Source organism: Notechis scutatus, chromosome 2 (assembly GCF_049901735.1).
Source record: "Notechis scutatus isolate UNSWTSFEM ecotype Mainland chromosome 2, rNotScu1.2, whole genome shotgun sequence".
In the NCBI taxonomy this organism is placed as follows: domain Eukaryota; kingdom Metazoa; phylum Chordata; class Lepidosauria; order Squamata; family Elapidae; genus Notechis; species Notechis scutatus.
The window spans coordinates 196853534-196869493 of NC_142010.1; the positions used below are offsets into that span (position 1 = coordinate 196853534).

Here is a 15960-nt window from a genome sequence, read left to right on the forward strand (position 1 = left end):
AAATAACCTTAGTGGTGTCTCATCATACTGAATAAATGAGTAGAAGATGCAGAACCTTTTCACTGCTCTAGTTACAATATCTCTCAATTAAAAACTTTCTCCCAAATAAAAATCTGTCAGTTATTGTTGGAGGTTTTTTAATGGAATCTAAACATACTTATTTCAGTAAACCTTTATAAAATATAACTCTTGCTTCCTTTTATGTAGAATATTTGTTTCATTCTTGATGGTTGACCTTTGTGTTACATGTTTCCTATTGCTTTTTAAATAATTTCTGTAAATAATATGTAGTTATGATGTATGCATTTTCAGTAGATAAGCCTAATATGATAATTTATTCAAAGTTTTAATAACATAGATATCAATTAGTATTGTATATAGCAGAGAAATTAAGGAAATAACTTCACTATGTCCCTGGTTCTACAGCTTGCTAGATCAAATAAAGAAGTAGGTTTTCTGCAACCTTTAATAAAATAGTACATCATTTCACCTTTCAAGACCAAGATCCTATTTTACAAAGATTAGAGTTAGAATGTCACAAGGCCCATCATTAAGTAAAGTGAAGTTATCTATTCAAGCTGCAGATAATATGAGCACAGCAATTACAGACTCTTAAACTGTTATTCCAGTCCTCTACCTACTCTTACCCATCAGACCCTTTGGACAGTAGACCTGAAAGTACCATACAACTTACCTTGTATCCTCTAGATCAGAAGTGTCAAACAAGCATCACGGCAGCGTCACGTGACATTTTGGGACTTTTTTCCCCTTCACTAAACCAGGCGGGGGCAGGGCAAGCACATGACATATCTGGCCGGTGGGCCGCGAGTTTGACACCCCTGCTCTAGATCAAGAGTCTCCAAACTTCGCAACTTTAAGACTTGTGGACATCAACTTTGGGAGCTGAATTCCACAATTCTTAAAGCTACTAAGTTTGGAGACCCCTGCTTTAGATTAATATATTCCCGTCAATATAGTGAAATAATTTTTCCTATCATCAATTTTGAAATAATATTCAATAGACAATCCAGCAGGCTTCTGTTTGTGGAGCTAGGGAAAGACACCATACCATTCCTTAATTCACAAAATAAAACAAGCAGTATTAGCCCTGGATCACCATGTTTTTGAGGGTGCACACTCTAAGATTAAAGCTGAACTTCTTCAGAGTTCAATAACTTGATATTCAAATCACAGTAAACAAATTATACATCATGTACAAATTAATTTATATTCTGTGGTACAATTCTACATTTCATAGAAGTCTACACATGGCAGTTATATGTAAAAGTCTCAACATGCTTTCTTAATGCTACCCAAAATGAACCCAAAGGTATCTCTTTTTAAGGTAAGAATATTTCCATGTGTTATTCTTGACATTTGTTTCACTTTCAGCCACATAATATAGAAAGATGTTGCAATCATAGCAACAAAGATCATTCTTTATTCTCAACTTTCGTTTTAAAACGTGAGATTAGCAGGAAATGGACAATATACTAAAAGAAGATTGGAGGTGGGAGGGGCTAAAAGTTTTATAAAAAGACAATTGGTTTTGATCTATAGATTACATTAAAATGTACAGCAGTCTATGTATGAGACTTTTATGAGCATTCTACAACTTAGATATTTCTATAATTTTAACCCATTGTTAAAAATTACTTCCAATTTTAATGTCAAAAATTATATGATTTAAAAAGTTCAATAAATGAAATAATATATTTAAAATTATAAGCAGTTTAAGAACTAAGGTATTAAATGACAACTGTGAACCAAATCTGAAAGCTTAGCTCAACAAATGCTTGAGCAATCAGATAGGTCTTCAACTAGCCATATTTAGTGTAAACCCCACCAGAAGAGGGAAAGAAATGCACAAACAGTTCTGTCTCAAATTGCCACGTAGTGAGTGACCTCTTAATAAATGCAATGCTAAAACATCCGTCCTACATTTGAAATTTCAGAAACTACCTCAAGAATAATCCTAAATACACTAAACATCTAGCCTTCAGGTTAACAGTGTACAAAATGTATCTGTGGTATCCAGGAGGAACCAGAATGGATAAATGGGTCAGAAAAATGAAATCTTTGCTACAAAGTTTCTACTGATCATAATGAAACTAGAGGCATCCCCCGATTACTCATTTAGAGAAAGGGCAGCCTCTCCAAATTACTCATTTAGAGAAAGGACATCCTCTCCAAATCAGCAACATTTCTAATGTCCAGAAAAAAAAACTGACACAGTCTGCCTATCATGCTGAGACTCGCCCTCAGCTGTTCTTCAGGCAACATATCACCCGTCTTAAGGCATATTCAATTTCTGAAACATTTTTCCAGGCATAATCCACATTGTGCATTATTAGAGATTTAAATTTGAGAATTTACAAAATGTTTATACATCAGAATTCATTGTAAATAACATGTAACACAATTTGCACATATTTCATTAAAAAGACAACCTAAGATGTCCAACATGAATACATTATGGACTCAAATTTGGTCAATTCTAGCAGAAATTTACTTTATCAGATGCAGTATTACTAGGTAAATCTATGGCATTTGAGTGCATAAATGAGTGAGCATTTTGGTACAGCTAAGCCTGAAAAAATAGATTGTTCTAAACTAATAATCTCAAATGCTAACAAATGATAAAACTGGTTTTAAACTGAATCTGGGAAAAACTGTATGCAGATCTGGGATCTAACATATTCATGATTATTCCTATAAATATAAAAGTTTCAGGATTTTAATTGAAAATAAACCAAATCAAATTGAATTTTTGAGTTGAATATTCAAAAAAATTGAATATTAAATACTTTTAATAAGGAAACAATCTGTCAATATTAAAAGCCTTCAAGACAAGTTATTGCAATTGAAAATAATAAATGGTGGTAAGCAGAACATAATAAATTTATCAGAAGTCTATTGGGAAAACACTTGAATATAAAATATAAAATCTTGGAAGGGGCATTGCAGTAACATTTAAGATGTAGGCTAAATAAATTCTACTACAGCAATGGAAGATAATTAAAACTGACATATTTTCGGTAGGAATTGGTTTGGTGATGAACTAAAAACCTATACACACACATACATATATACGTACACGTGTCTGTGTGTGTGTGTAAGATAATTTTGCATCATTTTCCATATTTTTTTCAGCAACTGTTCTGCCAAATTTCAGTACTCTAGTCAGAGAAAGCTCTGGGGAATTAACAAAAATGATCAGTTGTGGTTGCATGTTTACCACCCTATTAACTGATCTAAAACACTAATTCTTTATACAGATAAAGAAATAAATCATACAAGCAAATCTTATAATAACTTCAAGTAAACTCAAACTCATTGGCTAAAACTTATTTCAGGTCACAAAAAGAGACAAAGACTTAGAAGGAAAAGAATATATGCACAAATGCTGATGCCATCATCTATCTGTTTAGTCTTTGTGGTGTCAATTTCCAATATAGTTACACATTAGATAGTTTACTTTTAATTCAATATACTTTCAAAAGCAGGAACAGAGATGGAAGTCCAGCTTTTCACTTTTCAGAATGTTCCAAATAAGCACACAGATTTAATGTTAAAAAAAAAAACCTCTGGCAGCCCAATTTTTTTTTTAAAAAAAAGCCTAGCCCTTGAAATCCCTACAAAATTAGTTTGAAGCATGACTAAACCTAAAAAAAAAAAAACTTGACGCAGATATCATTTAAATGTAGCTGCCTCTTAGGGGATCCCTCTTCCTCACCCTCAGTGCAAAAAAACCTGAAAGAAACCTAGTTATTTTGCCTTACTTAACTGATACTTCTCTCTCTGCCTTTGCCAATTCCACCAAAGGGAGGAAGTGTGGGGGGGGACGCAACAGCCTTTTGGATGCCACCTTTATGGGGATATTCCTCACCTTCCTGTCGCCAGACGGCCTCCTTCCCAAAGCTGGTCTCAACCCCGAAGGGCCACCAGTTGACTGGAATTTCTCTCCCTGCCAAGCAAGGCCAGCAGTCGAAGGAAGCCCTGCGACTCCCCCTCCGACAGGCCCTCCTTGTTCCTGCTCCCTCTCGCCCAGCCTACCCACCTGCTTCCCCCTCTCGCTTAACGCTTTTTACTCCCCCGGCGAAACGGCGCTTCCATACCACCCTCTCTTCCTCTCGGTTATTTTGTGTTTTACCCACATCGCCTTCAGGGGCTGCTCCTCAACGTTTCTCACGAGGCCAAACCCCACCAAAAAAGGTCGTCTTCTTCCTCCTCCTCCATCCCCCGAGGGCCAACCCCGACACCGCGTCCTTCCCTTCCTCCTTTTTCTCCCACTCAGCCCGGCCGACCCCGGGGTTCCCAAGCAGCCTTCCCCGGCAATTACGGGGCGTCCCCGGCCCATCTGTCTCCTCGGGGTCTTTCTCGCCGGAGGGGGGGGGGCAGGATGGGAGGAGCCGCCGCCGCCTCCTCCAAAAGCGGGTTAAGTCAGTCCTCCTCCATCACCTTTGCCCATTTTACCTGGCCGCGAGAGGAGGTTCAAAACGACGCTGCCTCGAGGCACAAGTGGAGAATGCGGGTTGTCAAAAGTCGCCGGACTTCCTTGAAGCTTCCAACTACTATCACCCCCCCCTCTTTTACACACACACACACCTCGCTGGGACTTGTTGTTCCGCACACGGATGACAGCTACCAGCTGCGCAGGCGCAGTCCGTTCGGAAAGGAAAGAGAGAAAGAGAGAGAGGGAAAAAAAAGAACTTCCCACTCACCCAGCCAAACCCCGCTCCCTTCGCTCGCCGCGAGAGCTTTTTGAGGAAGGCCACCCCTGTGACGTGAAACGCGGCGGCTTCCTTTCCGCAGCCACGTGACCTAAGTGGTTGCACACGCGACCTGTGCGGTTCCGCTGCTTACGCTGTTGGTGCCATTGAGTCAGAGCGTTCCGAGAAGTGCGCGACGCTGAAGAAAACAAAACCATCGTGTTGGGTCACGTGGGCTCTGCACGTGGGATCCTGACTGCTTAGGGTGGTCTTTTTTTTTTTTTAAAGACCTCGCAGAGGCTGTGTAAAATTAAAAAATAATAATAATAATCTCATCAGACATTGAAATTGGAGCGCTGGGCACCAAACCATCAAGAGAGGAAGAAAACGGTTGAGGAAGGGGCGGGGGAAACCGCCTCCACCCCCTCGCCTTGAGTTAGTTACCTGGCAGACAGCCTACTCCCACAGGCAACTGAGGGAAGTGGCTGGAAATCCAGATTGTTATCCTCGACCTAACTTTTAAAAGTGGGATGGATGAAAAGCTTTATTTGGATATGTTGGACTATGTTAGTCTGTGAATCAGAACCCTAGTTGCTATTCTGCCATACTTTTTAAAATGGCTCCTGAAAGAGAGAGGGTTATCCATATTTCAACCAACTTAACTCATACATTGGAAATTTAATTGTTGGAAAAGCTACCTTTCCTTGAGTTCAGAAAACAGAACAGGATGCTTGTAGGGTGAGGTGCTGGGGATAGAAAATCAGCTATTTTGCATTACTGTGTTGTGTAAGATACTACAAAGGAGATGCAACGGTGCTTGTATTTTCAGATAGCAGCAACAGGTAGAAGTTTCTTGGGTGGGACTCAAAAGCAGTATGCAAATAACTGGAATTTTCCTGTTGTCTCTGCCACGTCTTGGTTTACTGGATAGTCAATCACAGAGTTAGGTTGCTTTATAAATATAATAAATGTTGCAGGTTGTATGGTTTACTTCCCTACTAAGTAGTCCTATGAAATTCCAACAAATAATGAGCTGTGGAAATGCGGAGTTGAAGAGTAAAACCCAAGGTTGGCATGTGTTCTTATGATTTAACAACTTGAGTCCCACACCTTCCAAATCAAGAATTATCCAACATATATTCATTTTCCAGAACTACATTTTTGTAAATATCATTTTGCCTTTCTAAGTAATGCTAGGGGATAATCAGTGTGAATAATACTTTCTGCCCATCACCACCAATAAAAAATGGACGTCAGAAAGTTGTTCACTAAACAGAAAACCAATTAGGAGGACACAGAATTAAATTTGCCACTCAGAAATAGCCATGGGTTTTTTTTTTTGTTAACTCCAGATTTATGTTACTTAATTTTAAATGCTGTTTTAATTTTTACAGCAGAAACCAGGAACCTTAAATGATTAAGAGTTAGCCTATGATAAGATGGACAGCCAATAAATTTAGTAAACAAGTAAGCAAACCTTAAAATAATAGGCTTAATGAAATCTACCAGCTGAGCCAAACTGATGTGGTCAACCAGCTTCTTTTCTCAAGCAATACTAGCCATTATGCCTTCTCATTTATTCATACACAGATAAACATTATCTATATCACTCTCCAAAGTAGGTAACTTTTAACAGAGAGCCAGTTAATCCCAATACATAACTCCAAAGCCTAAAAAATGAATTACTTCTTTGAGCAATCTAATGCTGATGTTAAATTGGGAAGCGGAGAGAGAAAAAGTTGGCCCCTTTGGAATAACCACTGCTCCACCCCTATGATCCTTCCCCATAATCACCAGGCTGAATGCCTAATTTAGGAATGAATATCACCACTTTCAATCTCCAATCCTCACTAGTAATCACTGGCCTGGTTGACAGTATAAGATACTACTGAAGGGTCCAGCAGGGCCCATACAGGTAAAATTGTCTCCTTTTATAGTCCAGAAAAGATTATCCAGCACCGTCTCACTATGTTTGGTCTGAGTCCTGATTGAACAAACATCTACATCCTCTACTACCATGTTTCTCCAGCAATATGCCCCCCATAGGAAGGCCCAGCACTTCTTTGTATGCATGTAGTGAAATTAAGCCCTGCCCCAAAAATTTAGGCCTATTTAAGCGCATGTGTTCCTTGCTATTTCTCACCATCGCTTGAACAGCATGAGGTGAAGAGACATGGGGAAGGGGGCAGAGGGGGAGGAAACTTGCCAAACTCATCCCACGCGCAGCCATGCCTCACCAGCAGGCATCTTCTATCAGCCATGGGAGAAGGGCCCACGGCGGCAGCCTCGCCAGATCGCCATGCCTCGCCGGGTAGCCTCGGCTAGATCGCCCCACGGGCAGCCTCGGCTAGATCGCCCCACACGCAGTCTCGGCTAGATTGCTCCACGCACAGCCTCACCTTGCCAACGGGCCACTTCTATCGGCCGTTAGGAATGCCCCATGGGCAGCCTCAGCTAGATTGCCCCACGTGCACCCTTGGCTAGATCACCCCATGCGCAGACTCACCTCCCCAGCGGGCCACTTCTGTTGGCCATTAGGAGTGCCCCACATGCAGCCTCGGCTAGACCATCTCACGGGCACCCTCAGCTAGATCGCCCCACGCACAGCCTCACTTCACCAGCGGGCCGCTTCTATCGACCAATAGAAGCGGCCCACTGGTGAGGTGAGGCTGCATGTGGGGCACTCTAGCCGAGGCTGCGCATGTGGCAATTTAGGCGAGGGCTGCACGGGCGCTTAATGGCTGATAAGCAGCCGCTGGCGAGGTGTGGGCCTGAGGCGGGGGCTGCCTCAAAAGGGCGCTCTGTTTAATGGGGTCAAAAGCAGCCCTTCTGCGTTAGGTGAGGCTGTGCCGGGGCTCTCAAATGCTGAGGGTGACACGTGGTGGAATAAACTACCCTCAAAAGACGCCCTAGCTGTTTTTTGGGGGTCAAAAAAAAATAAAATAAGGCCCAGCCTTACTTTCTGAGAAACACGGTATTCTCTGTAGGAAAAACCTTGTGCCTTCTCCAAAACTTCTCTCCAAATGGAACACTAAAGGTGTTGCATCATACACAGTGGTGGGATTCAAAAATCTTCTGTGGAATAGGTTTTCAATATTAAGATCAATGGATTATCCTCAAAGCATTGATTCCAAGTAAGAAAAATAATCAAAATGCAATTTTTAGAAAGTTTGCCACAATATTCAAACTATTCTAGTTGCAGGATCCATTCTGGTTCGGTCACTGGGACCAGAGGTTTGTCTTCCGAGTTTTGGGACTCATGCTGGAGCCCATCTTCAAGGTTCTGCTAGATTGGGTCCTGCAACATTATCCTGGGACACATATATTTGCCTTCATTCATGATATTATAGTGATATAGACTTATATTAAATCTACTAAAACCTGAATCTAAAACTGTTCCATTAACTAAAGTTATCATGTATAAATAAATCAAAAGAATGCAGGAAAATAATTTATATTGAGTATATCACATGGACTAAAGAATTCCTAAATAGGTAATAAATTTAGTGCTTATAAAAATGATAATTAGTTGTTGATAAATAGTTTCCTATTGGTATCAGTTCCAATTTCAGCCAATTACCAGTGTGTTACAATTTGCCTAAATACATTAGAGTCAGTGCTTAAATACAGCAATATCCAAGCACATTACAGCCAGAATTGAAATAACAAGTGCACAAATAATAAATATGCCCCACTAATTTAAATACCAGTGAACTGTGCAAAAAATCTGTGTACTATATTGTTTCACTTTAGCCCTAAATTGACAGTATGTTTTTTGTTAATCAGACCCTCAATATTTGGATTTATCACTAGGGTTTTGTGTAATATTTTTCCAGCATACATAAAATGATATAATCTGAGAAATTCTGCTTTTGTTTTCTGTTCTACCCTTGCTAAGAATAGGTTTGATTCTTCAGGCTGTTCAGTGGTTCTTTGGTCTTTGCTGCAATCAAAGTTCGCCATACCTCTTCTGGAAGTCTCCATTATGTAATATCTTAACTGAAATCCATAGCCACATTTTTCATAGACATTGCAAAGTTTTATTTAAAAAACATCAGAAGGATTAAAATATTTTGAAGCCAACTCTACATTTGACTTTTGAATGATATACCAGGAACTATACTTCAAAAAGTAGATAGTCTTTGAAAAACTGTCCTAGATTCTCAGATTGGAGCATACAAAAAAAGAAGTCACTATTATTAATAATGAATTATAGCAATAGCACTTAGACTTATATACTGCTTTAAGCGGTTTAGAGTCAACATATTGCCCCCAACAATCTGGGTCCTCATTTTACCCACCTCGGAAGGAGGGAAGGCTGAGTCAACATTGAGTCTGGTGGGATTCGAACTGCCAAATTGCAGGCAGCTGGCAGGCAGCAGAAGTAACCTGCAGTACTGCACTCTAACCACTGTACCACTGTGGTTATCCAGCTATTAACCAATCTACTGTGAAATATCTTGATTGCAAAAGAAAAGGTGCTTTTGGAGCAACTGAAACAAATCTATTCATCCTAAATATACTGAATAAATTGCATGATTAGACTACATATTACTATGTGGACAGTAGGTGGCAGCCTTTGCTTTTTATTTGTATCAAATTATTTCTCCCACTTTTTGAAAATAAAATATTGCTGGCTGGAAGAAACCTGGTTGTGCAACTAATCTGCTTTTGAAACAGAAAACTCTAATGAGGATTAGAGAAGAATATATACAAATGTCAAATTGATAATAACTAGAAGTATTTTGGCTTTTTTATAAATGCTGTCTTCCCACCCTAGAATGTTATTTAAAGCTGTCTATGTACTCCAGAATGTTATGAATATTGTTCAACTTGAAGCTGGAAAGTAAGTTTGTAGGTAAGTTTGAGAATCAATTTAAAATCCATCAATTTCCTTCCTCTTAGATAAAGGAATGGTGTTGTAGGGAAAGCCTGGGACTCTGCTCCTAGTAATCGAAAGACCTGGATTGTGATCAATTTACAATCATAATGGAATTTTGGTCATAAGTCATTAGGATCGTAAGTTGAGATACCATGTGATCGGACTTGATATTATGACCATTTTTATGATGGTCGTAAAGCGAGTCCTTGTGGTTGTAAAGTGAATCACATGGTCATTAAACAAATCCATTTTTTCAACCAAAAAGAATGACAAAAATGTCACAAATCACAGTCATGCGATGGTTGGGATGCTGTAACTGGTTATAAATGCAAGTCAGATGCCACGTACTCAAAATGTGTTTCAGGAGAGGGGGGGCACCAGTTGTAACTCTGAGGACAAGACTTAAGTAACTTTTAAAAAAATCTATTGCATTAATAGTCGTTAAGCAACCAGTTGTATATTGAGGACCATATGTACTTAATCTGCAACCCAGTGTCTGCAGATGCAGGTAGTGAGATTTCACTATTAACTAGTAGTTGAAGGAGGTCTGGTCAAGCTCCTCTCTGCCATATAATTCTGGGGTTGTATTGGAGAATTTGGTCTTAGAAAGAGCCAGCTGCTACCTCCCTCCCTGCTCTCTAGGAGGAAAGTTCTAACTAAAGTGACTCTTTTTAGTATAATTGTGTCATTTGGCATAGATATAGTTACCCAGGAATTCTTCAACTAACCTTGCTGAGTCACCCTTTGGATATTGCTGGAAAGCAACTTCAGATTATTTTGCTCCAGTTTCTGGACCATTATCATTATTCGGGGGGGGGGGCGTGTTAACAACAAAAAAAGGACATCTATCCGGGTGGATCATTTGATGAATCTTGAAAGAGAATACTACCTTGCAGAAAGATCATGGCAAACTGTGTAAAATAATTCATCACAGAGAATTTCTAATACTAGGTTTCCATCTGAATTCAGTAAATATGTATAACTCAGATAGACACTGTTAAGCCTGGATTCCCCAACGGGTGTTAAGGAAAACAAACTAAGCAGAACGTGCAACGAAGTCAGATAGGAAGACAGGTAAATGTGTGAGATAAGTTTTCTAGTTAACACGCAGTAAAAATACAGATACGCTTGTGCTATCAAAAATATAGTTTATTCCATTTAAGAATTATAGCATAGTCAAAATATAACAGTCCATTAATCATATATCGATTTCAGTCAATTCTTGTCGGGGATACTCTATTTGCAAAGTCCGTGTTGAGTAGCCAATGTCAGTTCACTTACAATAAATCTGTCCAATCTTTATCTTCTCTCCATTGAGAAATATCAACACTCCTTTTTAGCAAGAATGCAGTCATCAATCCATTCAGTAATTAGGGATCAGTAAGCAAGAGAGAGAGAGCTGCAATTGCCTCGCTTCTAATATAGTGCTTTTACAACCACACCCTTAATTACATTCTTGCTGTTAAAGTTACACACACTTTAACTAACAAACCATGATACCATATTTATTATTTTTACCCAAACCAGTTAGGGTAAACAATGTTATCCCTAACAGACACTAATTACAAAACAAAAAAAACTAAGATGAAAGGAAGTCAGCAATGCAGGCCAAGAATCATGAATTATAGATAAAAACTCAGTAGTTTCTCCAAATTCATCTAAAGTGACTGATGTTTGCTTACTAACATAATTTACGTTAAGAAATAGTTAAGACTTAAAAGTTGTTGGAACAAGCAGTATCAGATGCCCATGTAATACTTGATTGATACTTGATATGTTAACTGATAAAAGTGGAAGTCTAACCTGCTTCCTTCAACTGGAAGTATGGAATTCTGCTAAGAAATTGGGGTATGATGCTCAAATGGTAGAGGTGGAATAACAACATTTGGGCTTGGGCTTACAAGCAATTGTTAATCATAATATGAGTAAGACTGGGATAGCCTGCTGAAAGTAGGTGATGCAAAGATAACCTTTCAACATGCACCTGAGCTGTGGCTAGAAATAAGCTTGACTAATAGCAGGCAATACTGACAATTTGGAAAATATCAACTGGAATGAGGAAGGTCATGCTCTTGGATTACAGTCCTTCGTTTTAGGGTATGCTGATGTAGGATAATATTTGTGAATGCCTAATTTTAGTTCTACACAATTGGATAACTAGTAAGCAGCTCTGATGAAAGATTTGCCTTGGCTTTTGGGTCTTCATATAGAAACAGGTGATATATAATAAAGTAAAGTAAAGAGATATGGTAAAGGCAAAAAAAGTGAATTGCAGTAAAGTATGGTAAAGTACAGTGCAGTACTTTAGAATAATGGTCTCCAACCTTTCTGGCTTGGCGGACCAGCAGAAGTGGTTGCAGTAGGGGGGGAGGATAAGTGATGGTTTCATGCGCGTGCTTCTGCCATTTTCACAACTTCAGCTTTGTGCATATGTCCATGCACCAGTTCCACAGCCTGGTTCTGAACAGGCCATGAACTGGGGCTTGGGGACCCCTGCTTTAGAAGACAGAAATGAAGTGTCTAGTAGCTAAGGGAGAAGAATAGCATATATTTGAATAGTCCGAGACATATCCCAGAAATCCTGAAAGCTAATCCTAATGAAGCTTTCAGCAGAAATATAATAGTCAGATCTTTTTCTCCTCAGGTTCTTGAAACAGACAGGAATAATATTTACTGGCTAAAGCCACTTCAATTATTAATATTCTACAATGAAACATAGGTTGGAAGACACATGTAAGGATGAGGATTTTGTTGGATCAATTTTGTTGCCAAGATATAGCATATAGACTTTTTCCTGCAACGTGGATGCAGGCAAATGGCAAACTACCTATATGTGGTATAGGGAAGCCTGTGCACAAATATCATGCCCATTGAGGGACTTTCAGTTTTGATCATAAAACTAGATAATTTCCATGGTATATATTAACAACATGGTTGATGTCCTCAATTTTTTCCATTACTACACAATTTCAGTCATTTTTAATGAGCCAGAGGGCTCATAAACCTCCAATAGTGATCATTATGATCCAAGTCATCTATAACAAGGGTCCCCAATCACTGGTCTGTGGACTGGCACTGGTCCGCAGCATGCCAGAAACTGGACTGCACAAACAAGTGAAGCCCCATCTGTGGGATGCAGGCAGCACACGAAACCATATTCCCTCCAGTCTGCAGAAAAACCTCTCTCCACGGAACTGGTCCCTGGTGCCCAAAACGCCGCTGATCTATAACAAAAACCAGAGACTCTTGTTAAGACACTCCCCACTTGATGAAGTGAGATATATGAAAGCTTATGCTAGAGAGTAAGGAAGATAACTTTGAAGGAGATACGCTAGAGGACTGAAACATTCTTTAAGTTCAGAGCAATGAGATAATTTAAAGAGGCAATTCAGGCAGATACTTCTCTGATTCACTGAGATAGAACGAGTAGTACACTTGCAAGATTATGTTGTTATAACTAGTCTCAATAGAAATACAGGTAGTCCTTGTTAATGACCACCATTCGGACTGGATAATGACACAGTCAGTAAGTGGAACATTACGTTACAATCACATTACAATTTTACTTCAGCTTTCCTTTTTTTTCCCCATTTCCCCATCATTTGGAATGCTCACCCCGTATGGGGATAATTAGCAAGAAAGGAAATGATGTTTGTATTAACATCCATTGGAGAGGAAGGGATTACAAAAGAGTAAGCAGCACACAATAAGGAATACACCTCAAAAGGAATGCACTGGGGCTGGCTATTTGCCAAGCACAATTGCAACCAAGTCCCTTTTCAGTAGGAAGCAAACAAAAGCTGGAGGTATGAAAATGATTAAAATCTTGTCAGTAACAGGCAGCAACTGCAGCCAGCTAACTAAGGTTACAACTGAGTTATTAATTTGAAATTAGCACATTTTGGGGAAACGCACTATGGAGAAACACAATTAGGAAGAAACTGCAGAAAAAGGAAGGGCAAAAGAAAAATCAAAAGAGGGAGAGAGAAAAGTTTAATAACTGGAATGAGAAATGGAGGGAAATAAGAATGGGAAAAAGGGGGCTTCCGGTTTGGGTCTCTTCAGTGATAGACCAAAATCCGCGATATTGCACAGTTTTGATCTGTGCTCGCCGCTGGAGCACCCCGATCCTTTGGATTTGGGGATGAAGCCACCCTGTAGAGGTGGTGAAGAGGGGGCAGACTGCTAGCCAAGTGGAGGGGAGTCGCATCTCTCCTCCTTGGCTGGTCTAAACTCCCTTCCCCGAAGGCGGTTGCAGCGGTGGTCAGAAATGGCCACCTCAAAAAAGAACCCAACTGGATAAGATTGTGCAGGAGGAAGACAAAGAGGAAAGCAGGACAGACCAGGCTAAATGACAGAGAAGATCTAAGCAAGGTACCCTGAATCTAAAAGTACCTAGAGGGATACTTCTGAAAGAAGATCTTTAAGCGGCGAAGGAGAGAGAAAAGGAAGTTAAAAACCCTTTTTTTACCTTTATATTGACAATTATAAATGGTATGGAAAGAAATTTATGTTAATCTATTTTGACACTAATAGGCAACCTTAAGCTGAAATCTTAAGTGTCAAAAAGGGAATAAAGATTTTTTCTTGGTCATTTTAAAGCCCTAAAAAGGAGAAGAGTGGAGGCAAAAGGGTGGGACTTGGAATAATGGAAAAATGGAGTGCCACCTGGAAAAATAAAGAGGATTAACAGTGAAACTTTGAAAAGACTCCCGACGATACATTGTAACTGAAATCTTATTAAAAGATACAGTAACCCACAGAAAGGAAAAGGAAAGGAAAGAAACAAGAAGGAACAGTCTGGGATCATTTGGTGATTTAAAAAAAAAAACTTTTTGGCATTGGTTTTTTCTTTCTTTTTCTGTTTTTACTTAAAGTCAATCGGGTGGTTGTTCAAAAGTGTTTAAAATGCCATCACTCCTGGAGGAATTGAAGATGAGTCTTAAAAAACAGAAAGAAGATGCAGAAAGGGGAGGAAGATCCTTTGGCTTCGTATTTGAATTTTTTGAAATGGTGATCCTGAACTATGAAAAGCAAAAGGAAAAGCTTCAAGAGCAAGAAGGGCGGGACAAAGAAGAAGCCATTTTCAATTATCAAATAATGCAAAGTGTAAGGGAAAAGGGGGAAGGAGTTACAAGTTTGAGATCAAAGGGAATAGAAAAGAAAAATAGTCTGAAAAAGAAGTATAACAGCAAGGAAAAGCAGAAAAGAAAACTACAGAAGGGAAAATTAGAGAGAGAAGGGTATAAAAAAAGGGATGAGGAAAAAGGGGGAAAGATAGAAAGGGAAAGAACTTATGAGGGACAAAAACAGGAAATAAAGAAAAAGGGGAAACATACTAGGATTAAAGGTATTTGCTCAGCTAGAAAACACAGAGACAATGGTTAAATTAAGTTAAAAGTGAGGATTCTGCAAAGGTACAAAAGATAGTGTTGTGACAGTAGAATACTGTAATGAGTTAGAAATGAAATAAGTAAATAATCTATGAGATAAAACTGTATTGTTATGTAATGGTATGTTTATTTATAATTAATGCAATAATAAAGAAGAGAGGGAAACATTGAAATTGTTTCTAAAGATTGATAAAATATTGAAAAGAAATGTGAAAGATTTATAAGGAATTTTATGCCAGTTATTAGAATGAATTTGAATAATTATTTTGCTTATTAATAGTAAATAATTTATAAGATAAAACTGTATGACTATCCAATGGTATGCTTATTAACAGTTAAGTATTAATGAAGAAGTGAGGGAAACATTTCAGTTGTTCTCAAAGATTGATAGATATTGAAAAGAAACATGAGAGATTTACAAGGTTCATACCAGTACTAGAATGATTTTGAATAACTATTTTGTTTACTAATGTGTGTATGTGTGTATGTATGTATGTATGTATGTATGTTTTCTTAAGTTTTCGCGGGTACTTACATGTATGGCCTTCGGCTTTGTTCGGGTATTTTCCCACGTCATTGTAGTTGTTCTTTTAAAGTTGTAGCAACGTTTCAGCAGAATCTCATCTGCCATCATCAGGTTTCTGTATTGTGTCCGTCTGTGAGTCAGACTTTTACAGTGGTTTCAGATTTAAATTTGGGGCAGCCTATTGCTGTGCCAGAATGGTTTTTTCTTCATCCTGATTGGTTGGGAGTCTTGGTCTGTGTTTATTGGTCTCGGAGTTTGCTGTGTTCTGCTTGATTAGTGTCTCTAATAACTTCTGTCTGTTTTTTGGCTCTTTTTGTATCTTGATTGGCTGGCAGCATTGTGTTACTTTATTGGAGGCCTTTAGTGCACTTGGCTTCGGGTAAATGGACGGCTATCATTAGTTAGGAAGCTGGGTTTCATCTGGGTGCCTGGTTGGGATGTGTTTGA

At 39.0% G+C, this 15960-nt stretch overlaps 1 protein-coding gene across 12 annotated transcripts in view; it reads right to left on the reverse strand.

The window, feature by feature from the left end:
* KDM4C (lysine demethylase 4C) overlaps positions 1-4936 on the reverse strand; it is a 204782-nt gene extending 199846 nt beyond the window's left edge. For 4 of the 12 annotated variants that reach the window (XM_087957744.1, XM_087957738.1, XM_087957740.1 and 1 more), the window contains exon 1: positions 4477-4796. The gene's annotated coding sequence lies outside the window, so the exon portion shown is untranslated. Of the gene's footprint in view, positions 1-4157; positions 4388-4476 lie in introns of those variants that run through there. The other 8 variants (XM_087957739.1, XM_087957735.1, XM_087957743.1 and 5 more) reach the window with 7 other exon arrangements.
* Between the last annotated feature and the right edge of the window lie 11024 nt (positions 4937-15960).